At 35.7% G+C, this 26147-nt stretch overlaps 2 long non-coding RNA genes across 2 annotated transcripts in view; one reads left to right on the forward strand and one right to left on the reverse strand.

The window, feature by feature from the left end:
* Window positions 1–862: 862 nt before the first annotated feature.
* LOC134530978 (uncharacterized) lies at window positions 863–25769 on the reverse strand. Its single transcript, XR_010074905.1, has 4 exons — window positions 19841–25769; window positions 13396–13492; window positions 3502–3619; window positions 863–3417 (listed from the first exon to the last, which is right to left on the reverse strand). It is a non-coding gene; the product is annotated as an uncharacterized LOC134530978 (long non-coding RNA).
* The window catches only part of LOC134530977 (uncharacterized), a 44919-nt gene continuing 24060 nt past the window's right edge, over window positions 5289–26147 (forward strand). The window contains exon 1 of the long non-coding RNA XR_010074904.1: window positions 5289–5375. This is a non-coding gene — a long non-coding RNA (uncharacterized LOC134530977). The remainder of the gene's footprint in view (window positions 5376–26147) is intronic.

The raw sequence follows: 26147 nt of genomic DNA on the forward strand, positions 1-26147 counted from the left end.
TATTGTTGGCAGACGTACTGTAAAGTACGGAAAACGGAAACAATTGTATGTACGAAAATTCGTTTGACAGTTCACTGATCCTTTTTACACGACAGTAAAATATCGGATAATTATATTCTTTTCCATTAATCTAATTTCATGTTTTACACTGTCACAAAAATTGCTTGGTTGTATTCTAAGTATAATAATTTATATATAACATGTATAATTATATATATATGTAAATATATTTATCTATGATACTGCTTTTATTATGTTAATAATATATACACTTCGTTTGGAAATTATAGATAGTGTCTTAATGAGGATGAGTACACAGTTGCTGCTGGTCGGGTGAAACCTTCGTCGGTACTCGTAATCAAGTACTCGGATAATCGAGTACCTGTATCCTGCAGTCCCAGATAATGCGCGAGTCTAGGTGCGCAGTAGCTAGACAACTTCCCCGCGTGTACTCTTGGAACGAGTACCTGCAGAATCGAGTCCGCTGCCATCGCTATCCGAGTCACTCGAGTACTATAAAGAATCGAGTCTTCCACCGAGTCTATTCGACTCGTCGCATCACTAGCCGAAATTCTTTCTTAAACTTACTAATACTTATTTTATTAACTGCAAGGGCATTTTTATTAAATTCTACATTTAATTTCACGACGAACAAACTTCGTCGTTAAATGTGTAATTACGAAAAAGCGTAAAACATTGTCGACGATCTTGAAGTTAAATAGCAAACATGTATAAAAGTTATAGTTAAAATAATCTCTTCGTTTAAGTAATAAACATGTTTGAATTAATGAGTGAAAATAAAAGGAAATTTATCAATTAAATTGTAGAGTTCATTTCACTTCTTCTTTGTTTCCATACAAAACAGTGATAATTCAATAAAAATAATTCAATTTTATTTATAAAAGTATGCAATCATTTCATCAATGTTTTGTTATGACGTCACGTTAAACTATCGTCCGTAAACTGACTTTACAGACAACCAATTTTTTTATTACAATGTTTTTTCAAACATGTCTGTACATCACTAGGATGTAATACTTTATTTAACAAAGAGACAATTATCAGGGCGGTTCTAAAAATAAAACTCTCGTTAATCGCGCCTCACAAACTGAGTTTGGATAGGTTTATGAAATGGTTAATATGAAATCCGGGTCTGTTTACAAGGTTTAATTAATGTGGTAAGAAAAGCTGATTTTTAAGATTATTATCGATATTTTTGTGTGTTTAAAATTACGGCAAATTAATTTTTTTATTAATGTATATTTTTAGTTGATAAACCTGGAACTTGTAATATCTTGTAATCGTAATGAATATGGATTTTATCATCCTTTTTTTTTAGTATTTTCATATTGTAAAGCATTTATAAAGAGGTGACGTCGTCCCGACCATGGCCTCTAAGCCCGTGCTCCGCACCGCTAGTACCTGATCCCATTTTCAGAGCACATCCCCAGGCCAGCAGGAATGAGTCAGGCTAGCGCCTCGGGCGTGACCCCAATAGACGTAAAGAAACTTAAGGGCACGGAACCCCGGGGACTCAAACCCATAAAACAATTAAGGGAAAAGCCATTAGGACAAAATTACTAATTACCAGACATTAAACAAGTGCGTCGTAGCCACTCCTTGCGAGCACCGCGCGCATGGAGCAGACAACAAACCTCATTAACATTCACCGCGCCACTGGCTTTAATTAAAGTACCCGTGACAATGATCAAGTCGGATTAGGAGAAATTCCACTAAAACAATTCACAGTGAGACAATATGTTAATAAATTTACAGTCCCCAACTTGATGCCGCAATTCTAATAATTAAATACTCTAAAACAATGGTTAAGCCTTAAGCACCCAATTACCAAGTGCTACCTTTTAATTGGGCACCTGGAACGTGTTCTTAGCTTATAATAGAGCAAATTAAGTTAATATAAGTTTTTTGTGCCGTCTTACAAACGAGGCGAAACTTTCCCTCCCATGCGAGGCGGCCATGTTCGGCAGTCTCCAACCACTCCGCGCCGGGTCAAGACGTGTGTCCATGAGCAACCTTTCACTTTGTTTCACTGATCGGTCATTCTGCAGTCATCTAAATGCCTAAACCTTTTCTTTTCTTTCTTAGCTGCTCACGCCGACTCAGCGTGTATTTTGCGGGCCCAGGCTTATCCCGACCGCCTTTGTTAGAGGTTCCGCACCGCATCGCGAACCACGCCACGTACGGCACAGGCTGACTCCAGCCAACACGCTTTCGATAAACCGCCGCGCATACGCCTGCCGGCTGCAACCACAAGTAAGTGTAATTTAAGGTCCCGCTCACTGAGCCACCCTAAGACTTTCGGTACTGGCCGTCTCCAGAACACTCGTAACCGCGTCCCGCGAGACTGCCGCGGCGGAGCAAAACCATGGAACCATAAAACCCACCCTGGGTTCTATGCCACTGGGTCCAGCCCTTTAGCCTCAGCAATAAAAAAGGACAGCTAAGTGATTTTAAAATACATACTATAGTAAAAAAAAAAGTACTTGGGAGCATGAAATTAGGGCACTGGTGGCTGAATGTTGAATGATTAAGTGATTAGGTAAATTTATTCACACATCTACTTTTATAAGGTACTTTGTAATAATAAAGTCTGAAAGTTATTTTTAAAATTTCAATTTACATGTCAACAATTTAAACAAAACTGAAAATTTTTTAAAGTGCATGTGATAAGTAACAATATTTTGTTGCATAGTACAGATTTTGAAATGAGCCAAGTAATTTAATTACTAACATCATATGAATTGTATTTTATATGTATGAACTTTTTTTTATCCTCAAACCATTGTAAGGAACAACACATGTTTACTATTATTGTTGGTGTTAACGCAGCTTATATTTAATACAAACCTGCAGTGTGCTGATTGAGTTGATTGAATTTCATCACAAGGCCAGTCCTCTCAGCTTCCTCAATTACAACTGGTATTGGGGGCAATGTTATTAACACAACATTGCAGCCAATACTTTTAAAGAAATCCACCATATTCTTGAATTTCAACTACCTACATTTTTGTACTGATTCATGGTCTGCAAATAAACATGATTGATAATATTAATATTGAGGGAGCAAAGTAATGTAGCATAATAGTTGCATCAATCTAAATTTCAATGAAGTACATAAAATTCACATGTCTATTTTATCATTTATATTTTTATCATAAATGTAACTTCAACCAGGCTTGAAAGTGCACAGGACTATAAAAACTGTTAGAAAATATAAAATTTTCACTGTTAACAAGTATTTATTATTGATTCACATTCACTACTTAACATTACATAATTGGTTCCTGTAAGAAGGATGATCATTCCTCCCAACTTCTCCTTCCAATTTCTTAGTCTTCAATTAGATAAAAATCTTGCTGCCAGACATGCATAATCCCAGAACTCTTTTACCATTCCCTGAAAATAAAAATCTTAATATGTACAAATATGTAACTAAACTAGTTTTGTTATAAATAATACAAGCATGTTGTTTTAGCTCACCATTCCTGTCTCATATCAGATTAGTTCCGTATCTCGCTCGCGGTTTATAGTGACCTAAGCGCACTCCATGAATTCTCTAAATGCATGTGTGCGCTAAGAGAATGTGTTCTCTTATTTCCTGTAAACAATCATAAATATAACCGGAATGTTATCTTTATACATATACAATGCATTTACATACCGAGATTCTGCATTGACAGATCTATGCAATAGTACCTTATACTCGTTTTAGAGTACCATTCTTTGCTACAGTCACCTCTTATATAGTCACAATTATAACGTTCGCCATCCTTAAACATCTGCTTGAGGAACTGCAAGTGAACACTTGCAAAAGAAAAATTTTGTCAGAGTCCATCCTTCCTACATTCCGTTAGCATTTGGATGGTTGTACTCAGGGGTGTCCATTCTACCAATGATCATGGCATGTTATCCCCCCCCCCCTTTTTTTTTCTTTCAAACAAAAAGTTACTTACTTAAGAATTTGAATTCGATAGCGTCTAACTAATAGTCTTGGGGTCTTAACACAGGAAATTTTTTAAAATAGTTGATCAAATTTGTGTTTGAATGCATATAACACTAAAATACTAAGCAAACTATTGCCATTGAAGCACCATTAATGTCAACTAATAATTTTTTTTTATTTTATGCTTATTTAATTTTTACTATTTCCTCCTCCCCTCTAAGTGCTTGAAATTCACAATCAAAATTTTTCTCGGTGGCACGACTTGCACCATACATCCCCTCCCCCCATGTGGGAGGTGCTGCACTTTTATTTGTTATAAGTACCCATACTTCATGAATTGTTGGTAAAATACACTACAGAAACCCACTCTTACTGACAGCAAATTACCCTAGATAAAATTGGGTTCCAACAGAGGAAAACTAGACATTTGTTCCTAAACACATGTCTTCCCTCCTCAATCTATTACATCCACAACTGATGCATTACTATCATTTAATCATCTATTAACATTATTGAAACTTAACAGAGGTTTGTTGAGCCTTTAATGTCCTCTCCTGTTACAAAAAACTCTTCAAATGAATAAAATTAAAATTGTTATCTTAATTGCTACACCTATATTCATCTAATAATTCCAAAGAAGGTCATGTTATAAATTTATTTTATTAGGTAAACAGATAGCGCTTCCTGAGAAAAAAAATGATAGCAAAAAGTTGTCTATGCTACATTAATTTCTGAAAGCAGTGAAATCCTACTTTTAGCATGCAAATAATTTGATCATTTGTACAAATTTTAAAAAATAGCCTCCAATACGTAGCAACTGCCTCTAAATGTGAAATAAACAAGCTTCTCAAGCAGAGAACACAGAGGACTTCATACTTGCTAATTTTTCTATTATATCCAAAAATATCTTGTTTTTCACAAAATACAATTTATTTAGAAACTTTATGCTCAGCGACTCATCACATTTTCCCGGCCCTTTTACTTCATGTGGAACCAGTGTATTTTTGTTAATAGATAAAGAGAAAGCTAGAACAAATGATATTAACTAAAAGTAAATATTTGATAAAAACACAAAAAAAATACCTAAAATACCTAATTTGATTTTAGGGCCATTCCATACCAAAATGAGCCTAAGTGCAAAAAATTAAAAAAAATTATAAATAATGTTTATTCACATAATACTGTAAAAAAAAAGTCTCACAGTCCATTGTCCAAAAAATTATTATGATTCATTAATTATTTCTTTTGTTTTCTACAGTTTAACTTTGTCTATCTGTGTGGGGAATCAAGAGTAAAATTGTTAATTAAGTTGGCAATATTGTTTTTAATATTGATAATCAGCATATGCCTTTGTATTTAGTGCAGTGACCTTGTTGAAAGTTTATACTTTGCTCCAGCATTCTCAATAATAGTAAGTTAATTAAAATTGCTTCAATATAGCTCAAATTTATTTTGATATCATCTGTGTAACACCCGTTACCAAAAAATATAAAAGTTTACATAATAACTAAACCATAACACTTATAAAATTAATGCCTAACAAAAGTGAGGTTATGTCTCTCAGTAGCATTTTGATTACCAAAGAAAATATTAATATTGAAAATTAAGAAGTAAAAATATGGTAACGGGTGTTACGTAGCATTGGTAACGGGTGTTACAAGCGCTATTAACATGTTGATTTTGTGTACAAAAATTGTTCAGGTACCATATTACATATTGTACTGGAAAACAAAAACTTAACCAAAAATAATTTTGTAGATGTGTTATGAAACCAATTCATGTTTTAAATGGTTCACTGTCATGTTAAAAATATTCAAGAAAATTATTTTGAAACTTGCATGGAACATCTGAAAAAGAAGGATTCTTAGAGACATATGCCATTGTTCAAATTGATTTTGCTGAAAATTATTCACTGACGTATCAAGATGAAATACAAGCAGCTTACTGGAGCCATCAACAAGTAGCTATCTTTACAAGTTGTGTTTGGTTGTCTAACAATGAAAAAAAATCATATTTTGTTGTAAGCAATGATGTGACCCATAGTAAATATTATGTGTATACTTTCGTAAATAAAATTGTCCAAGACATCAAGAAGAACTTTCCTTTTGTTGACAAATTAAAAATATATTTAGTGACAACTGCACTGGTCAATTTAAAAGTAGGTAGGTACACAATGTCTGTTATGTGCAAAATGGAAGAAGAGTTACACATGACACTTGAATGGAACTTCTTTGCCAGCAGTCACAGAAAGGGAGCTGTTGATGGAGTAGGTGCAACAGTCAAACGACATGTGTGGATGACAGTAAAAGGAGACAGAAGAATTCACATTGAAACTGCTAGAGATTTCCATGATCACGTAAACAGGAAAGTTACTGGAATATAAAGTTTTTATGTTGACAAGACAGAGGTGTTACAGAATGAAACTGTACTAAATAATTAGGTACTGGAAAAGTGTTTTTCCAAGTCCACAAATACAAGCAAGTCATCACTTCAGGGTGTACGATTTTAATAACATTCTAGTTGGGAAGACATCATCAAGTTTGATGTCAAAAGTTACGATTAGAGCTGAAATTGATGAATCTGATTTTGTACCATCTGTATCTGTGTTGACAGAGGTTGAGTGTCATCTCCATTACAATGATGTGTACTCAGATTCAGGCAGTGAGAACAATCCTGAAAGTTGCCAGTTTATAGAAACTTTTCCTATTGCTAGCCCAGGAGATATACAGTCTGGTATGTTTTTTCTAATAAATGTTCCAAGTTTGCGAGGTCGCAATAATTCAGAAGGAACTGTATATAGATATGCTGCAATTTCTCAAGGAAGCGTAGAAGATGAAAAGTGTTTGTTAGTGATGTTTTTGAAATCTCGTGGACCAGACAAAACTGTCTTTATTGCCGATGATGGAGACATTACATATGTACATTTCGATCAAGTAATTAGTAAATTACCAAACCCAAACGTATAGCCAAAGGGTATTTTCACAATTCTGTACAAATTTGAAAAAAAAGTAGATGTGTTTGAAAGAGTTTAGGTAGACATTTACTAAGTCAGTTTATAATTCTGTTTTGCTATTGTGTAATTTTTAATGGCAACTTGAGCATGTCATCAGTGCTATTTCAGAAATCTTGTGAACTAGGCTAATGAAAATTGTCATTAGAAGGATATTATATGTGTTCATTTAATTTAAGTACTTAATTAGTAAAAAACCAAACCAACAAAATAGTATTGTTACGGGGGCACTCGTTGCAGCACCTCTTGATACGGGGGCCGTAGTCTCTGATATTTACTGACTGAATTTTAATGCGTGCTCGGGTTTTATGGGTGCCACCGTGCCACGTGCACGGACCGATGTGAGACTCTTTCCCAGGGTCGTGACGTCGCCCATGTGGGGCGTGATTTTAATTTCCCCCTGATCCCTGCCCGCTCTCAGCGTCGGGCACGCTATCACCTACGCAGTGGGCTCTCAGGCGTCCCACACGCCGTCACACTCCACGTGGTCGAACAGATATAAATAAGAAAATAATACATTTGATTTACACACCTGATTTATTCGGCGAATGCAATTTACACACGTACACGATTGAAACTGTTTAAAACGCCCGCGGCACGAATCAGTTTAGATGTGAATACCCCCACGTGGTCACATCTCACATTACGTAGTACAAAAGAGAAAAGACCGTTACTGGTCGTAAGGCAATTATTTATGCAGTCCCCCGACCGAGAAGAGCTCCGAGGACGAAAAGAAAACGATTTATATGGAATTAAATTGAAACGGAATTACTTGGCGGTGAAACAAGCGGTGAGGTCCCCGGAGTGCTGGCGCGTCTACTCTCGGTCGTTGATGGCGGCGAACTGGGCTGAGATCATGGCTCAACTCGACTAACATGGCGTCCTCCCGCCGAAACAATTGCCTTTAAAGATATTTATGAATTCGTGCCACGGGAAACTGAAGTAACATGACAATAATGATTTAAAAATTACGTGACATTTTTTGAATAAAGAGAAAGGATTGTACAAATTATAATTATTAAGATTTAAATTTAATTATTGTCTGGCTTCGGGTTTCCTCGGGAATGTCCGGAAACGCTATTATATTTTGTTACCTTATTTTAATTAAAAGTACATAAAACCCTCCCGGCCGATCTGCCGTCTCGTTGCACTTGGGAAACATTAAAACAAATTACACAATTACATTTAAATTATGTTTTAGGGGTGCGGCGCACTGACTCGACAGCGCCCTCTTGCCGGACGAACACACACGCACGCGTACGCACGGGTAGGCGGGAGGTTTGAATGGAGGGTGGGTGGTGTTTGGGCGGTGGCATATCGGACTTAAAAAGGGGCCGCAGGCCCGGACGATGTCAGTATACATACACAATGATGTTGAAATTTGGAAAATATTACATAAGTTATGTTTAAAAGAATGAGTACATGTATATAAATATATTTAGTTTAAGCTGTGAGAACTAAAAGTAAATATATATGCTTATTTTGAGATTAAACATACTTTTTAGCGAATAGACAAGTTACACCTAACTTTTATTTCATTATTTTGTCATCTTGGACCTATAACTTGGACAATATCCATGGGTACTTAGGATGTGTAATACCCGTTACTAACCTTGTAACACCAGTTACTTTAGTATTTTACTAATGGATTGGTTAATAGTTTGTCTACAAACAACTTCTTGACATCAGTGGGAAGCCTATAAGCTTGGCTTGGATTCATAATTTTTTTCCAATTTTTTTTTAATTTCAGTTCACAGAGTTTTGAGATTAATCACTCTGAACTAAAGTAAGATGTCCATTTGCTGTAACACCCGTTACCATTTTTTCCATACTTTATTTTGCATTTTATATGCTAATAAACTGCTTCTACAGCAATACTTATATTCATTTAGCAAAGTGTTATTAACAGGTATGTTAAATGATTTCTTAACATTTTTAGTTTTTTTAATATTGACTTTTTTTGTTGTCCGGACGTAACACCCGTTACTATGGAATGCCTGTTTACTCAAATAACTATAGAGGGTTATCATTTCCTGCCCAATAGCACATTGGCAGCATCACAGTCTCAAATTTCAAAAGTTTCAAATAAATTAATGAAAACATTTTCTAACATTATGACAAGCCTCTAGTTGAATTTATTTCTGCATGTTTTAATCACACCACAACCCTGCAACCAAAAATTTGACTCCAAATGCGCAATCATCAGTATTCATTTATTTACCAGTCCAGAGATATCAACATTACATTTGCCAGTCCTCTGTGTTACTCCAGACTTGGAACTGGTACCACAAGTGGTACAAAACAATATTCAATGCATGAGGTGACCACACTACTGGTGTTTCTTGAGATTTAAATGGCTGGGATGCTGTATATATGTTCAACACCCACACAAGACATTAAGAAACTATAGTATTTCAGTCACTTGAGTAAAGAAACAATAAGCATGTGCAATAGTACGAAGTAGGACAATGAAAAAATTTATAGGTTTCAATTAATAAATTGAAAGCAAAAATAACACATTCATTTTGGTATGTGTACCCTACCTTTTGTTTACTGACATCAGTGGCATACCCGGGGGGGGGGGGGGGGGTTAAGGGGTTCTAACCCCCCCCCCCTCCCTTAGCCACCATTTTTTTTCTTATCTGAAAGCAGGTTAGCTAAAAGCCTGGGTGTCTTACTGCTATCACCGGCCACTGCACTGGAGGGGAAGAGTAAGCGAGCCTTACCGATTCTCCTTCCCTTCCCTACCCATGTCGCGAGCAGACGCTATAAGGTTGTGACGCCGTGACTATTTCCAAGCTTCCAAATATCTTGCACTCACTGTATTTAACCAGCGCGGAAATTATAAGCAGGTGGTGACTGGGTAACTCTTCAAGCTAAAGCTAATTGTTTCCTGGAATTGGCCAGTTTTGCCGAAAACCAACCATTTTTATTCCTTTTTTTTTGTATTGTCGAGCTTCCAGCATGATTTATGATTTTGAGTGTACGTGAACACGGCACTTGGATTGATTAAAATATATTTAATTAATTTCTTACTTCATCACTCAAACAATTTTTTTTATTAAAAAATTAATAATATTTTTACCATTACAATATTTAAGTTAAGTACCGAAAACTGCTCAAATAGCACTATTTTACACCTTAAAATCATAATTTTTCCGGGGGAGGACCCCAGATCCCCCGCTTTAATAGGGAGGGTGGACTATGCTTCTGAACCCCCCCCCCCCCCCCCATACACATATCCTGGCTATGCTACTGACTGACATAATAGTGTGTTATATGTTGGTAGTAGGTTGGTTGACAGGCATCATGATGTGATTAGCTGTAGGTGATGGACATGGATTTTGATGAAAGTAAGCCACAGGACTAGAATGAACATTTATACATTTATAATTGTGATTAAGTCACCAAATCAAGTTGACATATAACACTACCATTCCATTATACTGTCAACCAGGTTATTAAGTTTGGGTGTGTGAGTGTGTGGAGAGATAAGAACATAATATTATCTATAACTTATCCTGAGCATATCGTATTACTTGGATCTGAGTACAAGTTGTATGTCTTGTAGGATAAGTGAGAATACGAACAATGCGTACTCTATAGTATGTTGTTTGTGCGGTAATCTAGAAACTAAATGGTGTCATGTAAGTGTCATGTTTGTGAGCCTTAGAAACTTGTAAGTGTGCTGTAATTTAAGCGGCTACTTAATCTCGGGTGTGGCACGTTGTGTATGGCAGTGCAAGCTGTTCCAAAAAAAAAAAAAAAAAACCAGTTGTCACAAACATGCATGGGTTATTAGCCCATGAGTGCACAACACCAGTGAAATATTCCTGATGTGGGCCTCCTAGAACGTAAATCTATACTAATATTAAGACTGTTCGAGGCAAAAAGGCTGTACATAGGATGAAATTATGAAAAAACTATTACAAATGACTGTTTACATTACTGAGAACTCAAAATATAGTTTATCAAATATTTGTGTGTATGTCTGTTTGTTCGTGCATCAATCAAAAACTACTCAAATGATTTTTTATTAGAAAGGTCTTCAGCTAACTTAAAAACTAGACTATATATAATTATAGATCCACCTCTAAGGATGTGAAAAAGAGGTACATATAGTTTTAAGATAATTAATTATATCTCTACACAAATAAAGCATAAAAAATATATTGGGTACCAATAATTACCATAGGAAAGCTAAGAACCAAATTGTTATATTTTGCGAAATTCAACCCCTAAGAGGTGAAAAAAGTTAAGTATATTATTAGGATTAATAATTATAACTCCAAATTTAATTAAGCATAGTAAATGATTTTGGGTACCAATAAAAAAAATACAAAAACTAATGACCAAAATTTTTTTTGAATTTTGAATATTTTAACCCCAAGAGATGAAAAAGAGATCAGCATGTTTTTAAGATTAATAATTATATATCAAAATTTAAGTAATTGTAATAAATAGAGAAAATATTTAATGGTTTTATTTTCAGGCCAATTTCATTTTTAAAATATATTTCAGTGTAACTGTTTTTATTTTTATAAAATCTGTATAGTAAAAAAGATAGCATTACTGAACAAATATGATACTTTTAAGTTCCATGATACTAATTTTTCCAAAACAGTGTAATTTTGTTGATACATGATGCAATTTTGTAACATAAAAATAAGCAGGCCTAACTTTTCAGAACAAATTAAATAAACCTGTCAAATATTGATGAAAAATTTTCCACGGTCCTAATGTAAGAGTAACTAATAACAGCTACAAGATTAAAAAAAGAAACGTTTACCAATTTTTTTTTATTCAATTGTGGTACCTATAAACCTCATTCTAAATAAATTACTTTCATTTAATTTAATACAGGGTAATTATAAAGTCCGTGAAATATTTCAAAAAATCGGTACAGTGAAATGGCTAAGAATTATGTAACAAATTATATACAACGTGAAAGAAAAACTCTCAAAGTTTTTTTTCCACTAGTTATAAATGTTCTATATGTCCACCTTGGGTCACACGACACACATTTAATTGATAGTCCAATTCTGCCCATACCCGACCCAGAATACCAGGAGTGATGGTAAGAGCAGCTGCTATGATGCGGTGTCTCGATTCGTCAAGGTTCTGTGGTAGAGGTGGAACATAAACACTATCCTTGATGTATCCCCACAAGAAAAAATTGCAAGGTGTCAAGTCCGGTGATCGTGGTGGCCACGGGAGTAGCACTTGGTCAGCAGCCGCCCCACGGCCCATCCAGCGATGTGGCAACATCTCATTCAGATAATCTCATACCACATTGTGGTAATGAGGTGGAGCACCATCTTGTTGGAAGATTAAGTCCCTGCTATCAGCTTCAAGTTGTGGCATAAGCCACAATTGCAGCATGTTGAGGTAGGTGATACCAGTGACAGTTCTCTCAGCGAAGAAGAAGGGGCCATAAACTGTCTTGTTTGACATGGCACAGAACACGTTAACTTTTGGCGAATCTCCGACATGTTCGAGAGTTGCATGTGGATTCTCTGTCCCCCATATGCGTGTGTTGTGTCGGTTGACTCTTCCTGAGAGATGAAAAGTGGCTTCGTCACTAAAGATTAATTTGTTTGCAAAGTCATCGTCTTCAAGATGGTTCTGCATGGCCATGCAGAACTGCAGTCGGAGCAATTGTCATCGTGGCTGATGGCTTGCAGAAGCTGCAATTTGTACGGCTTCACTCTAAATCGCTTACGAAGAATTTTCCATACTGTTGGCTGAGGGATGTTCAATTCTGCACTAGCCCGATAAGTTGATAAGTTGCGTTCGCACAAACAGCCGTCTTCCTTGAATTTCTTGTACCACTTCATTATGCTATTGTAAACTGGTGGTGTTTTGTTAAACTTGCCACGGAAAACTCTTTGGACACTCACTACCGATTCGCTACGGGCGTATTCAAGCACACAAAAGGCTTTCTCTGCCTGGTTTGCAGCCATTTTCAGCAACTACATGCTTTAGCGCCCCTGTCGGTTGTTTTTTAAAATAGCTTTTTGGCGCTACATTCAAAAAAACTTTGAGAGTTGTTCTTTCACGCAGTATATAATTTGTTACGTTATTTTTTTCCATTTCGCTGTACCGATTTTATGAAATGTTTCACGGACTTTATAATTACCCTGTATTTAAAAGATATGGTATCGGTCATTAGAGTAAAGTTTTAATTCGAAATGCTGATTGCTTTCATGATTTTGATTGCATTGCTGTGCTTTGTGATGTATTAACTTGAACTTCGGTGTGATATGGTGTATTGACATGCTTTTTGGTGTTATTGTGGTTTTATCACAATCTACCATATAATAATCTTGTCCCCAGCTATGTGGGAATCATAACAGCCTTTGGGCTGATAACCATATGTATATACTGGTAATATGTATGGATCTTACAATCTTACATTCACCTTTGTATTCCAGATTGAGGCGTTCGTTCTTCAAGTACGGGTGCTCCAGCAACTCGGACTATGACAATCTCTTGCTCGGATCTTTCTCCAGCAGTCCCTATGAACCAAAGAAAACTACTTTCACTTACTTCATTGTCACAAGAGTAAACTAAAATCCACCCTATGTCCAGCCATCAAAGATGCCAAAATTTAAGATGCCTCTCTAAATGGATGAATGCTTCATGCAGCAAAGTGTTTGGAATGGAGTGGTACTTCATTACTGGGGACAAGATTTTATGCTTTTAATTTTTTAAGTCAATTTTGTTCTTAAAACTGGAGATTTGTGCATTATTGTTTTAATTTTTTATGAATATACAGTAAGTCCTCTATTTACGTCGTACCGATTTACGTTGTTTCGGATTAACGTCGCTAATGTTTGAGTACTCATGTTTCAATTTAAGTTGTCGCCGATTCACAATAACGTCGTTTACAATGACCGTAAATCTTTATTTTAACCAAAACACCGTACATAATTCGTTTATAATTCTTTGTTTCCTTCGGTAGATAATTTATGCTATGTAGCGTAAGCTACATGTTCACCGCCTTATCTTATCATACATCATGAGGGACGCTTCCTGCTCTTACGTACAGTATGTACTATATATCTGTTTTTATATTTCAATCAATAAAGGTAATAAAGCAGCTGGTTAAATAACCATTCTATAAAGCTGAGAAGTACTAGTTGGACTTGTTTCCCACGCTGTCGGTTGTCATTTGCTGATAAAATTGCCCGTTGTCATGTCTGTATGCCAGCGCTTCCGGCCGACCGGTGGCATGAAACATGGCTCATTTTGCGTCGTTTCTATTTACGTCGCGGTTTTCAGGAACGTAACCCCGACGTAAACCGAGGACTTACTGTAGTTTATTCATAAAGATAGCATAATATTGAACCAATCTAACTCTTAATCATTTCATTACACTTATTTCACAAAAATGGTGTTATTTTGTCTGATGTATGATACACTTTTGCAATAATTACAATAAAATAATTTGTAATAAAGCTTGTCTAACTTGTCTAACTACTCAGAACAATAAAAATAAATATAGAAGGATATGCACAAGTCACTGAAAAGGAGTTTACAATTATGGAGCTTTTTTGTGAACTAGATAGTAAACTTCCACAGTTTAAAACTCATTGTTTTGTAAAACAAACTCAGAGCAAGTACATACTTTGAAGAATGCAAGCAGCGAAAAAATGAGAAAGAAGTACCTACTAGTGCAGATTGACTTTGCTGAGAAGTACACTCTCACAGCTCAAAACCAAATCCAGAGTGCTCATCGGAAGCAGCGGCAAGTTACAGTATTCACCTGTTGCATATGGTTCTGCGGTGAGATTGCCATTATAAGAGATGATCTTAGTCACTCAAAGTACTCAGTAAGGACTTTCTTAAAAGTTATTACCAATGATATCAAGTTGAACATGCCATCTGTGGAGCATGTAATTTTTTTTCAGACAATGCAGCCTCTCAATTTAAGAGTGAATTTACATTGGTAAACTTGTGCTGCATGGAAAAAGACTATGGCGTAACAGTTGAATGGAATACATTTTCAGCTTCGCATGGGAAAGGTGCAGTGGATGGTGTGGGTGGTTCACTTAAAAATGGGATATGGAGACTTGTGAAGGCAAAAGACTTAAGTATTAAGTCTGCAAAAGAGTTTTATGTACTTGCAGAAATGACATGCATAAAAACCGAAGTCTTCTGTGTACCAAAAGATGTTGAAGAAAACAAAGCTTGCCTGGTCAATCGATGTAACACGGTTTTGAATGTTCCTGGACTTCAATCATTACACCACTTCCTTCCACATGGCAGTAATAACCTTCTTGTGGGTGTCACTGCTAAGTCAAAACTGACAAATGTAAATATGTTTGGCAAGCAGCTTTCACACATTAAAAATACTGGAATTTGTAAGAATAAACGATTGAGATACAAAGATGTTTACAGCAGCACAGATGACGACAGTGATAATTCTGAGGACATCCAACAATTCAGTTCATCATCAAGAAGCATCCAATATTGTGGTATTAAAGTGAATGATATCAAACCTGGTGTTTATGTTTTGACTGAACTAAAGAGTGGAAATGAAAAAAACATGTGAAAAACATGTAGCAGTAACACAAAGTGGGGTTTCTGACAGGGAAGTTTTAGTAATGTTTATGAAACCATATGGTGAGGACCAAACAAAATACACAATACTCAAGATGAAAAATACATTGCTTTCAAACAAATAAATAAAAAATAAAAAATAAATTACCTCCACCTAACATAACAGCAAGTGGAGATCGTGTATTTTATATCTTCAAAAAACCAGTTTTTTAGTTGTAGTTTAGTGAAATTTAACATTTATGAAACATACTAAGTTATTAGTCTATTACTTTTTTGTACATTTTTAGTCTGTTTATTGCATAATTCTTCTTAATTACTTTGAAATATCACAACATGTTACATTATCAACAATCAATACTCATACTGGTCACTTCCATTACTTCACTGTGTCACATCCATTACCCAAATAAAAATTCATATTCTCTTTTCAGTTGTAGTTATGTTAATTTTAATTATATTTAATGATTGTTTGTTCTTTTATCAGAACAAATTAAAAAATATAGTTACAATCACTTGTACCAGATCAGACGAATTAGAAGTAGTTTGTGTACGTCTCATGACTCTTAGCCGTATGAGTCACATCCGTTACCAGCCGTAACAGACATTTCTTAGATCAGTATTTCCTTTTTTGTTTTAAAAGTTACAAGAGAGGCATAAAGTACTGAAATGTACGTGGTCCTCAAATTTAAAACCCAATAACATGATTACCTATTCTATATTTTTAGTTATAGTAAATATGTCTGTCACATCCGTTACTTTGGAATGTCTGTTTTACAATAGAATCTTATTAACCCAGACCTCTTTAACCACGACCAGTTTTGGAAAAAAAAATATGTTGTTAGTAAATGAAGGCTTGTTTTACAGACAATAAATCACTATTCCCACTAGGTACATTACTCGACTTCACTTGCCAGTGGGCCCATAGGCGTGCGCACAGTAGGTGCCACAGGTGCCTTGGCACCACCATTAGGGTTAACGTTATTTTGTTTTTTACAAGCAGAAATAATACATACTTACAAAAATCCGTATTGTTTCCAAAGAAATATGTTTTCCAATCGTGTCGAGTTACAGATATGTGCTCATAACACTATCAGTATATCAATTATCAATAGAACCAACTACACACTCGGAAACAAGCCAGGTGCAATAAATTACTTGTGTTGTACACGCGGGCCGCGGCTACGAAACTTTTGAAATGTAAATACTTCTCCTACTTCTCCTCGAATTACATAGAATGCACGCTCGGTGTCCACTGTTCATTCCACTCGGCAGGCGCACGGAATAATAGCCGCCGTCCGCCAGGTAGCACTACTGTGTAGTGTTTACTCTTACTGTTTTCTCATCTGTTTACTGTTCTAATGAGTACACGAGTACAGCCTGTGTTTGTTAAGTGGATCACTCATTAATTAATTATTTTATTTTCACTAGTTGACAGTTGTTATGGTTCGTTAATTGCTGTATATATCTGTCTGTATGATGTATAAATGGGTGATTAAAATTAAATAGTCGGGACCCGAAAAGGATTACTCAATGACTTATATGCAGTCGCCGACAAACATTTTTGTTGTATTCCAAAAGTTAAAACTTTTGCCCACTCTTATTTGTGTATTTTTATTATTTTAATATTTGACATATTTGAGGTATGTAACAAAAACTCCCTTGACTTGTTGATTTTAAAACTTAACATTTGAGAATGTTTTTTCTAGCATTTATTTGGCGTCTTCAGAAAACATGTAAGTACGGTTTTTCAAAGCCACCAGCATGAATTCCGTGCAAACAATTTGTGCAATTTACTTTATGGCTCAACAAAGCTTAAAACTGTAAATAGTTTAGTAGTTTTCCTGGCGATTAAAACGTTCAAAACCATAATTTGTCATAAAAAATGTTAAAATTTTTACATCTGTATATTTAATGTTTTTGTTCGGAAACACCTTAAATAGCACCATTTTGCGCTTTCAAATCCAAATTTTTCCGGGGGAGAACCCCCCCACACCCCGCTTTAGGCTCAGGTCCGTGAATGACAGGGCTGTTGTGTAATCTGGCACCACCACTACTGAAGTCCTGCGCACGCCTATGAGTGGGCCAGTTCATTGCACTCACTGCACCTGCTGTTGCTACGCAGCAATTTGGTGACTCAACCCTCTCCTTCCTTTCTCAGTTGCGCTGCAATCTAGATAGTGTTCACATGTTATCTTAGTGTCACTGTCGAGGTACATAACCTACTGTTGTATTGTTTCGTTAGTGTTTTGTTCATGATGGCGATGAAACATAAAAACATTGTTGTAACTATGGACAAAAAGACGGAAGCATTGACAAGAATTGATAACGGAGAACCGTTAAAGAACATTGCTGCTGAGTTTGGAGTAAGTACATTGACCTTATCTGACTGGAAAAAGAACAGGAAACGGATTGAAGACTTCCGTTTCAAAATTATTTCTAAGGACAGTTTGACTAATCAGTGTAAAGCAAAAACTGCTAATCTAGAAACTGATGAAGCATATTTATGGACCCATCATCCAAAAGAAAGCATTGTGTTTGAACCAAGAGTTGCCTTATGGAGACCCCAGTTTTACAGCTAGTCATGGGTAGTTAGACAGATGGAAAAAACAGCATGGAGTGCGTCAACTTACAATCACTGGAGAAAGCTTGTCAGGTGATGTTGAAGTGGCAGAAAAATTTTAAAAAGAGTTTGAAAACTTTATTGAAAAGGAAAATCTGACAGCAGTTCAAGTTCAGAATGCAGGAGAATCTGGTTTATTTTATCGGATGTTGCCGAGTAAAGAACTAGCCTCAAAATTAGGAGATCCAGTGAAATGGTATTAAAAAAAAAGGAAACACTGCCTCACTGTAATGGCTTGCAGTAATGTGCCAGGAAAGTAAAAAATATCTCTCCTTACAATCAGAAATTCTAAAACCCCCAATGCATTGGAAAATGTGAAACAGGACTCACTGCCTATCGTTTACAGCTCAAAAAAAAAAAAGTGCTTGGATGGTTAGTGACATTTTCAAACGATTGTTTTCAAGAATTTTGAACCATCAATAAAAAAAATATTTGAAGAACTGTGGCCTTTCCAACAAGGAAGTTTTGGTGATTTACAATGCGCTTTCGTATCAGTCTGTCAATAAACTAGTCAAAAATGACATTTCAGTGAAGATTTTGCCACCTAATGTAACTTCTCTCATTTAACCGATGGACCAAGACGTTCTAGAAAAAAAATATAAAAAGTTTTCAAAAGGCAAATGCTATGTCAACTGGTAGAGGACGAAGAAGAGCAAGGTGTGGTAGAGGTGCTAAAACCTTCTAATGTAAAGACTATGATTTACATAACTGCGGAAGCTTGGAACCAGGTTTGAAGAGAAACTTTGATAAAGTCATGGAAAAAGTAAAGTTGTGGTCTGATGAGTGTGACTTGCCCAAAACATTATTAAAGAAAAAGAAGAAGAAACAGTGTGAAAGCAGATTTTATAGTCATATTAAAAAATATTGATGGCTGTTCCAATTTTGATGAAGACGACATGACAATTGGTTGCAAATTGACACTGTCAGGGATTATAAAGCAATCACAGAGGAAGAAATTATTGCATCATACGGTATTTCAGAAAATAAAAATGAAGACGACTCAGACAGTGTTGTTGAACCAGCTGTGGTTGTGACCCACGCAGAAGCAGTAGCAAACATGCATAAATTGATAATTCATTCCGAAAGTCACGCAGAAACATCGCCAAATGAGCTTCTAATGCTAAAGCAGATGAAAGATTGTGCTGCTTGTAAGTGATTCACAAAACTGAGGCAGCAAAGGCTGACTGCCTTTTTTACGACTAACTAGTGAAAGTTGGCAGATAATTATTTTAAAACTCCATTGAAAATTTTTGGTTAGTACATAACTTATATGTTATTTTTATATTGTTTTTCCCTCATTCTCCAGATAACCCGGATTTTCGTTTACTTGGATCTGGGTTAACGAGGTTCTACTGAAAAAACCAAGAGAGTTAAGAAACCAGAATTCTTTGTACACAATATTAAATATGATTAGAGTCAAATAATGTCCATAAACATGGGCAGGTATTAACTGTTTAACACTGAGTTGAACTGTGTTAATGACTTGATGCATGGAGTTAGACTTGGTGAAATTCTGGGTAATATGCAAGGTGCTAGAATAAGTTATCTGGGAAAAAAATTGCATCTTATTTTGAATAATTTACAAGTTAAGCCGTACATGTAACAATAGATGCTGCAAACATTCTTTCTTTAAATTGCCCGTGCCCACTCCGGTGCTGAGAGTGATTGTGGAGAGACCTACCTTAGGGTTCAGTTATCATCCAGCTGGGCCAACTCCAACGCTTGTCCTACTGTGGACCCTGTCGCTTCCAGCCTGCCTTTATTCCTACACCGGGTGATATTTGGGCTCCACCCACGCCTTTACTACACAAACCAATGTCTTACATGTATATATATGTGTATATATATATTTATTGTCCATTTTTTCTATTCAGATTTAAGAGAATTTTTCAATATCTACTTTGTACCTCTCATCTCTCTCTAACGGTTTCTCCCAACCTATCACTTTGACCACCCGAAGCCAAGCTTCCACTCTAAAGCTGATGTCACACGGCCTAATGGGTACCGGGCTAAGCACCGACAAAACACTCAAATGTAAAAGTTTATTAAAATTTGATCTATTTAAATGATTACTACCAGACCACAGTACCTACTGTCAATTCTGGTTCTTTGTGGACACGTTCTCTTGTCTGAATCTTCGTTGCTTTCAGTGATTTTACTAAAAAATTTTTAAAAATTACATATTTAAGTACAATTGTTTGGTTCTGCACTCCTTTTCCAAACTTCTTCCACTGGTATGCCATCTGGGAACGTGAATCATCACTGCAGGACTGTTTACAATGTTTAACCTTGAATTGTTTCAATGTTTTGGTTAGTTATTTTCTGTTTCCTTTTTTGTTTCGTTAACTCTTTCGGAAGGTCATAAAATCAGGGTTTTACAAATGTTCTAAATACAATCATAAAGATAAGCCAATAAGGGACCAAGCTTATGGGGTCTGTTTAGGGAGAATACCATGTTTAACTCAGTAGAACCACTGCTCTACGCTTACATTACTAAACCTTGCCTTCCCACAGCTGGTAAGATGTTACTATATATTGGGTGCAAATGGCATAGCAATCTATGGACAATAAATTTCATTCACAATGCCATGTTTTCTTTATATAGCCTAGGTAGTTGGTGAAAAGGGCTAAAATAATCTTTCACGAGGTTCCCCAGATCCAAATCATTCTTCTTAGAAAGCAGTATAATAATCATTTTTAAAAGTTACATTTGACTGGTGTGCACAGTTCTCCGCTCTTTCTACTTTTGCAGTCATCGTTTTATAAATCAACACAGTTTTCAAATTTTCTAACCTATCAATCATTTTTAGTACCTATATCACACAAAGTCATTAAAACACACATAATTTTCATAATAAAAACTTTTGAGTTTGCCCATAATGTACGGTATCTTTAATTTAAGACCTATGAATTTCCCAGAAGGATGGCAGCAGATGCAATTCAAATGCAAACGAGTTTTACCAGAACAAAAATTGAAACAGAAATACATGTAAGCCAAAACAGTCGTAAAATTGAATGAGAGCAATGTGCTTTTAACTAAAGATAAACTAAAACATGTTACAATTCTGGAAACAACAAACAATATACAATTTTTACAAGTCTGTGGCGCTAAGGCAGAACCCAATATGTCACAAAAATTCTATTTTTAGGTTTTAATGCCAATATGTACATCATGTGGTGAATTTTACGATGGCAAAACCTGATACCTATTCAAAAAAAAAATCTGTAACGGTTTTTAAAGTAAAAAAGAATTCCAATATGTTAATTTATTTGTATTTGATCGTTGGTAAAACCCAACATGTTTGACATATTGGACTCTGGCATCCTTTCGCAACAAGCGTGTATATGTGAAATCCAATATGTCAGAGTTATTGGGATTTGGCTGTTTCTCAGCCCATCATTTTCCTGACTTATCTCGTGGCTGTTGACAGCTACATTACATTACCGGAAGACAGCATTCCTGACGTTGTAGAAATGGAGGTAGGTGACAGACCAACACAAAAGAGAACAGACAATGTAGACAATACAGCAAATACCATTGAAGAACAACGCACTTGTTCACGGAAGAAACGAAGGATTAACACGCGGAAAAAACAGAAGGAGCTGCGTGATCATGGACAGGAGGCAAAGACAAGAGAAGGCAAAGTCATTCCGAAGAAAAAATTCCAGCCAGCTGGTAACTGTTGCCGTAAAAAATGCTGTGTGAAAATAAATGAAGAAAAGCAAAAGGCTTTCTACGAAAATTTTTATAAGTGTTCAAAACAAGAACAAAACCAGATTTTGGCAGGAGTTATATCAATCTCCAAAAAAAGCGGTGAAAGGAAAGATCGAAGTAAAACAGGTATTAAGCACAACCGAAAAATCACTGCTCAATATTCCTTGAAAGTAGATACAATTAGAGAAATTGTCTGCAAAAAAAATGTACCAATCTGTTTATGGACTGACAATGTTCAAAGTAGATTATTTGGTGGAAAAAAAAAGGTTCTCCTGTTCCGGTTGTTTCTCTTGAGGATAAAAGAGGTCGGCATGAGCCCACAAACAAGAAGATCGAAGAGCGGAAAGCTATGTTGGAGCACATAGAGAGGTATCCCAAATATGAAAGTCATTATTCAAGAAGAGACTCAAAGAAGAAGTACCTACAAAGACATTCAAACATGAAAATTTTGTATAGTGAATACAAGGTGGAAAATAAAAATGCTGGATCATACTATTTGTTCAGGGAAGTGTTTAAATCAACAGGTTACACATTTAAACAACCACATGTTGATACATGTAAGACATGTGACTCGTACATATTGAAAATCAAGCAAACCAATGACCAAAATGTAAAGATAGGATTGATTCAGGAGCATAACAAACATAAGGACATGGCTGACTTAGGCTACAAATCGAAGGATATCGACAATAGCAAAGCAAATGAAGACGCAACCACGAGAGTCTTGGTATTCGACTTACAGCAGGTCTTGGACACACCTTCACTTACAGCCAATGTTTCTTTCTACAAACGCCTCCTTTCGACTTACAACCTAACAATCCGGGACTGCACTACAGGTGGAGGTACCACACACTGCTACATGTGGCATGAAGCAATGGGAAACAGGGGCTCTGAAGACATTGCGTCCTGTGTATTAAAAAAACTTGAAAGCTTGCCCAAAAATGTAAACCATGTGGTAACTTACTCAGATACATGTGGGGGGCAAAACAGAAATATTAACATGGCCTGCATGTTTATGTTGTTTGTCAGCAAGAGTAACCATGTTGATTGTGTTGATCAAAAGTTTTTAATGCCGGGACACACACACCTTGAATGTGACGTAGATCATGCCCGCATTGTAAGGGCAAAAAAGAATGCTGAAATTCCTAACATGGTACCCCGGGACTGGTTTCAGTTTGTTCGAACTGTAAGGGGCAAAACGCCATTTCAAGTGCATGAAATGAGCCAAGAGGACTTTATGTAATTTTCAAAAATTTTTCAAGAACACTTGACACGTAGGACTACTGACACAGAAGGCAGAAAAGTAAGTTGGCTTGAAATGAAATGGATCAGGTACGAAAAGACTTTCGGGCTAATATTGTTCAAAACCTCACTTGATGAAGAAAACTTTCGAGTGCTTGACTTGCGGCGATTGAAGAGGGGCAAGAAACCAACGCCGGTGTTAACGAAATGCTACAATGGTTCACTGCCCATCAATTCCCTCAAGAAGAAGGATATACTAAGCCTCCTTCCTCTGATTCACACCGAGTGTCACCAATTTTACATGAATCTAAAAACGAGTGGCAGAGTATCTGAGGCAATGGACAATCATAGTGAAGAAGAAGAGTGATTTGTTTACTTTATTTTCATGTTTCTAATATTACCGCTGAATGTCACAATTTACCTTGTAAATCTGGAAATGAGTGGCAAAGTAACTGTGGTAGTGGACAGTGAAATTGAAGAAGACTAGTGATGTTCCCTTTTTCTTACTTTTCCTAAAATTACCACTGAGTATTACAATAATTGTTTATGTAAATCTAGAAGTTAGTGTCAAAGTACCTGTGTTAATAGACAACGATATTGAAGTACATGAGTGATTTTCTTGCATGTGTTTTTTCAGTAAATAAACGCTTTTTACCTAAATTTTATTAAATTAATTTTTATATATTATATCTTCAAGGATTAGTGTAGCCTACTATAACCTTACTTTAAAGACTTACACAATCAGTCACTGAAAGATCCTAGTAAAAGCGCAGGCTCATTCGGTTGTAGGTATAATCAAGGTAGTTAAAAGAAGGAAGAAACCTGTATGTCGCTAACCATCACACAAATGTAAGCAATAAGTCAGTATTTGTATCAAACAAAAGAAGGCAGAGGACAATATGTCAAACTAACAGTAATTGTTCGCTTTAGTAAATTTCAGAATGATCTATATTTTCAACAATATAAAACCCTTTTGTTACTCATCTATGTTAATATGGTGCACATTGAAGTTACACCTTAATTACAGCAATGCTGCAAAGATTAAAACTCGCCTCCTATAAATTCAAGATTTTTGACATATTGGGTTCTGCCTTAGCACCACAGGGTAAATAATTAGTTGAGCGGTATTTGCGAAAAAAAATGTTAAAAATCCGATAATACCTTTATTAGACGCTCTTCAACTTCCTCTTTTCATTAAAAGCGGCGGAGGTAAGAAATTCCAAATACTTTAGGAGATATCAAATTTTTAAATTTCATATATGTAGTTGAGCGGTATTTGCGAAAAAAAATGTTAAAAGTCCGAAAATACCTTTATTAGATGCTCTTCAACTTCCTCTTTTCATTAAAAGTGGCGGAGATAAGAAATTCCAAATACTTTAGGAGATATCGCCGTTCTTATTTTGCATACAAGACCTGTGTTTATCATTCGAACGTCACCATTTTTTTATTTTGCCGTTGTTTGTGAATGCCTAATTAATGAAAATGGTCGATTAGGTCAGGTCAGTTACATTATAAATACTTTGAAACTAAGCGTACATTAAAAATAATATGAAATTATTTCAATGGTTCTTTAGTTTTAAAGTATTTATAATGTAACTGACCTGACCTAACAAACCGGGACAAAGGATGAACAGTAACAACTCACGTAAAAATTTTTTGTTACTTATTACTTGCGCAACAATAAAAAATAAGACTTTAAAATTAGAAACGTTAAAAACTCGCCTAATTTGGAGGCAGTAATTAAACACCGTTTTAAAACAATAAATGAACTAAATAATCACCTATTGGTTCATTTGAATTCTGGCCTATCACGATCAATCACGTGACATCATTATCCAATAAAAAAATAGATACTCGTAAACAAGAAACAATGTGGAATGCCACATGAATGCACTGGTATAATTGTGATGAAATTTAAAAATTCCATATCTCCTAAAGTATTTGGAATTTCTTACCTCCGCCGCTTTTAATGAAAAGAGGAAGTTAAAGAGCATAGAATAAAAGTATTTTCGGATTTTTAACATTTTTTTTCGCAAATACCGCCCAACTACATATTTACCCACCACAGAAGTAATGTCGCAACTAAAAAAAATATAAATACATAAATAATTCAAAGAAGCTGCATCTTGTCAGGAAAAGAATTTTTTTAAATAATAAATATTGTGTTGCTTAGGTACGTTAAGGACAGTAACAAATACAGCCAGATACATACAATGAACAGGTGCAATCGATACACAAATTACTAATATTTTGTTTGAATTTACAAAGTACTTTCAGCTGCTGTTCGGAAAACACAAAACATCCTAATGGCAAAGTATGAAGCGTAAATACTCATCCATTTCTTTTCGAATGGAAAACCTTTGATTAAAAAGTTTGACAATGTCATCACGATCAAAATCTTTTTTTCATATACGGTGTCAGCACAGATTTTTCGTCAAAACTTACACTTTTTACATCTTGTAAATCCATTTGCGCAGCAATGTCCCAACCCATTCTATTGTCTTTACCATACCGGAAAGCTATCGGATGGATAGCTGGTAAGTTATTTCTTAATTTTTTTTAACGAAAGGTTCTGATTTAGCATCTTCTGACTTCCAAATGGTGTTTACATTAAATATAGAAAACATACCCTCATTGCAATATAATTAGAGATGTTTTGAAAACATCGATGTATCGTTCATGAAACATCGATGTTAGCATCGATGTTTTGAAAAGCGATACATCGCCAATTCATCGACGAAAAAGTCCAAAAACATCGACATCGTTCATCAAAATTTCCCTTGTTTTTTATAATATTTTGGCTATCATTTCATGAATATTTATTGAATATTGACGCCGTCCCCGCTACCTCCGATTATATAGATGTGATTTTGTTAGGTTCGTGTTCTCAGGGAAGGTTCGGCCTTGTGGCTAGAGGTAGGGGTCAACGCAGTAGGGCCCCCCGAGCTGTTGAGGCCACTCGGGACGCCTGAATAATAACACAAAACCTCTTCAGATAGTTGGTGAATTTAATACAGCACAGCCCAATACA

This window comes from Bacillus rossius, chromosome 3, assembly GCF_032445375.1.
Source record: "Bacillus rossius redtenbacheri isolate Brsri chromosome 3, Brsri_v3, whole genome shotgun sequence".
NCBI classification, from domain to species: Eukaryota; Metazoa; Arthropoda; class Insecta; order Phasmatodea; family Bacillidae; genus Bacillus; species Bacillus rossius.